Below are 4,036 nucleotides of genomic sequence, written 5' to 3'. Positions count from 1 at the left end.
CACGATGAAACGACCCAAAAATACGACCCAAAATTTTCATTTTTATTATAACAAAAACCATGAAACTGAGTATCACATAATAAAACCATACGTTGCGTGATTCAAAAACCATAATAAAATACTGTGAGAAAAACTGTATCACAACTGTATCCAAACATATCAAGAAGCTGAATCAACTCCCAGGACAAAAACTGAAGTTGTGGTGTGTGCGATGCCATCATCCCAAGCTCTTCCCTTTGCTTGCGGAAGTACCTGAAACCAAAACTGAAACTGTAAGCACGAAGCTTAGTGAGCTCCCCCAAACTACCACATACCATACAATACATATAAAGCACATACTGGGCCTTGCCCACTGACTGGGACCCCGTCCCGGCATCAGACCGAAGTCTGGACTAACTATCTGGGACCTTGTCCCCTGCATCGGACCGAAGAACGAAACTGACTGGGACCCCGTCCCCTACATCGGACCGAAGTCCGAAACTGACTGGGATCCCGTCCCCTACATCGGACCGAAGTCCGAAACTGACTGGGACCCCGTCCCCTGCATCGGACCGAAGTCCGGACTAACTGAACACAACATAGCATATCATATCAACTAGCATAAACACTTAAATCCTGTCTGAGCCACGAAGGCGTCAAACATACTAACTACTGCATTGGACCGAAGTCCAGAAACTACTGCTAACTGAACGGGCCGGCATTGTAGCCTTAGACCCGTTCCTACAGGAAGGAAACTCACCTCGTGAATTGGCTGTTGTGTGTATGGCTCTGGAAGCTATCTGCTGCTGCTCCGGTATCTTCCCGGCTACGAATCCATAAACACACTCAATCAGATGCTAATCACTGCATTGGGTAAAATGACTATTTTACCCCTGGTCAAAGTCAACTCTCCCAGTCAAAGTTAACCTACAGTTGACCTGACTCGCCGAGTCGGGCCGCCAACTCGCCGAGTCCCTAGTCTCACTTCTCAACCCTACTCGTGGCTACTCGTCGAGCATGGCATCGACTCGACGAGTACCCTCTTGATTCAAAAGCTCAGGCAATCTGCATCCGACTCGTCGAGTCATATGAACAACTCGACGAGTTGTTCTTCGAGCTAAGAAGATTGTCTTGGACTCGCCGAGTTGTATGAACAACTCGTCGAGTCCCTCCATTACTGAGTCTAACCTCCGACTCACTGAGTCCACCCTACTGCTCACTGGCCTCCACTCGGAATCACTCAAAGGGTAAAGATCGGGGACCCGCGACCTGACTCTCCGAGTCCGAAGAACGACTCGCCGAGTCACATGCATGCAGATTCTAAAAACTCGATTCTGCTCAAAACCACCGCATACAATTTATAGATCTGAGTTTCTAAGGCTGATTTACCACGTAAAGTTTCCAACTTTACGTGTACATACGCATGAAAAGGGATATAAAGGCTAAAAAGGCACTTAGAAGAGTAGATCTAGGGCTATCATGCAAAGTGGCTCTATAAAGGTGATAGATCTACGATTTTGGAACTGAAACATGGCTAGATCCGAAGGCTAATCAATCTAATGTGATCTCTCTACTAAGAACAAGCTAAGAAATGGCTAAAAGAGGCTAAATATGTTTGTTAAAGAGAAATCAATCATAGAAACAGAAGGAATTCGGTTAATACCTCAATAAACTCTGAAATGGGTGCAAGACCTTGGATCTTCTTCTTCTCCTTTGGATCTAGCCTCCTTCTTCTCTTCAAAACTTCAAGATTCACACAAGAAATGCTCAATTACTCAAGGAAATGATTAGGGTTTGCTAAATGATGCTCTGAGGGTGAAGGGGACGAGTTTGGGGCTCATAAGGTGGTTTAAATAGGGTGCAAACCCGGGGATTTAGGGTTTCTACCTGGCAGGCAGACTCGCCGAGTCCCGAATATGGACTCGCCGAGTCACCGACTAACACGTGCCCGAAATCTCGTCCCCACTTGACAAGTCGGGCCATAGACTCGCCGAGTCCCTCTCGAAAACTTCTAAATAAATGCCACGGAAGCAACATACCAGAAATTGGGCGTTACAATTCTCCCCCACTTGTCTCAGACTTCGTCCTCGAAGTCTGCTACGGCTGAATCTGCAAATAACTCCGGGTAGTGCTCTCTCATTTCCTCCTCAGCCTCCCACGTCCATTCAGACCCCTTCCGGTGCTGCCACTGCACCTTCACTAACTGAATTGCCTTGTTCCTCAAGGTCTTTGTCTTCCGGTCCAGAATCGCGACCGGCCTCTCAATATAATTCAGGTTGCTATCAACCTGAATATCTTCTAAGGGAACAACTGCTGACTCATCCACCAAACACTTCCTCAACTAAGACACATAGAAAGTGTTGTGGATCTGGCTAAGCTCTACTGGAAGATCCAACCGATAAGCAACCCGACCCACTCGGGCCAAAACCCTAAAAGGATCAATGAACCTGGGGCCCAGCTTGCCCCTCTTCCGAAACCTGATGACACCCTTCCAGGGTGAGACCTTCAGAAGGACCATATTACCCACCCGGAACTCCAAGTCTGAACGCCTCCTGTCGGCGTAGCTCTTCTGCCTACTCTGCGCAGTCTGCAGTCTACTACGGACCTGCTGAATCAACTCGGTCGTCTTGAGCACCACCTCTATGCTCCCGACAACCCGCTGACCGACCTCGCCCCAACAAATCAGGGTCCTATACTTCCTCCCATAAATCATCTAAAAGGGAGGTCGATCAATGCTCGCATGATAACTGTTGTTATACGAAAATTCCGCTAACGGAAGATACGTATCCCAACTGCCACCGAAGTCTAGAACACATGGCCTAAGCATGTCCTCGAGAGTCTGAATCGTCCTCTCGCTCTGCCCGTCCGTCTGAGGGTGGAAAGCGGTGCTGAAATGGAGACGAGTACCTATCTCGTCGTGAAACCGTTTCCAGAATCTGGATGTAAAACGGACGTCTCGGTCTGACACCACCGATACTGACACTCCATGACGTGCCACTACCTCACGCACATAGATATCGGCTAACTTTTCTACCGATATGCTCTCCTGGATCGGGATAAAATGAGCACTCTTCGTCAACCGATCCACTACTACCCATATCGAATCTACCCCTCGTGCGGTCCTGGGAAGCTTGGTGATAAAATCCATGGTGATGTCCTCCCATTTCCACACGGGGATGTCTAACGGTTGCATCTTGCCATGAGGCCTCTGGTGCTCCGCCTTGACCTTCCTGCAGGTCAGGCACCTCTCAACATACCAGGCGACATCCCGCTTCATGCAGGGCCACCAATAATCAGGTCGAAGATCTCTTTACATCTTCGTCGCCCCTGGGTGGATAGAAAATCGAGACTTATGAGCCTCATCCATCAACACCTGCCGTACCCCACCCCAATACGGTACCCACACTCTCCCATGAAGCGTCAGCAATCCCCGACTGTCATAATCAAATGAAGCTACTCGGCCGGTCGGCCCACTATCCTCTCAGACTTTTGCCTCTCCTCCTTGAGGCCCTCAACCTGAGCCTCCCTGATCCATTCCAACAACGGAGTAATCACTGTCATCCTCAAACACAAATCTCTGATAGGGGCTACCGACACCTTGCGGCTTAGGCCTCGGCTACCACGTTGGCCTTCCCTGGATGGTAAAGGATCTCACAATCATAATCCTTCAGCACATCCAACCACCTCCTCTGCCTCATGTTCAGACTCGGCTGATCCATAAGGTACCTCAAACTCTTGTGATCCGTGTAGATAGTACAACGGACCCCATAAAGATAATGTCTCCAAATCTTGAGGGCAAACACAACCGCCCCCAGCTCTAAATCATGGGTATGATAGTTAGCCTCATGAGGCTTCAACTGCCTCGAGGCGTAAGCTATCACATGGCCTCGCTGCATCAACATTGCTCCCATACCTGTGATTGAGGCATCACAGTAGACTACAAAGTCCTCTACTCCCTCTGGCAAGGTAAGGATCGGAACCTCGCACAATCTCTGTCTGAGGGTCTCGAACGCTACCTGCTGCTCAGGCCCCCAACGAAATACCACCGACTTCTTGG

Source organism: Lactuca sativa, chromosome 8 (assembly GCF_002870075.4).
Source record: "Lactuca sativa cultivar Salinas chromosome 8, Lsat_Salinas_v11, whole genome shotgun sequence".
NCBI classification, from domain to species: domain Eukaryota; kingdom Viridiplantae; phylum Streptophyta; class Magnoliopsida; order Asterales; family Asteraceae; genus Lactuca; species Lactuca sativa.
This window is presented reverse-complemented; position numbering follows the sequence as displayed.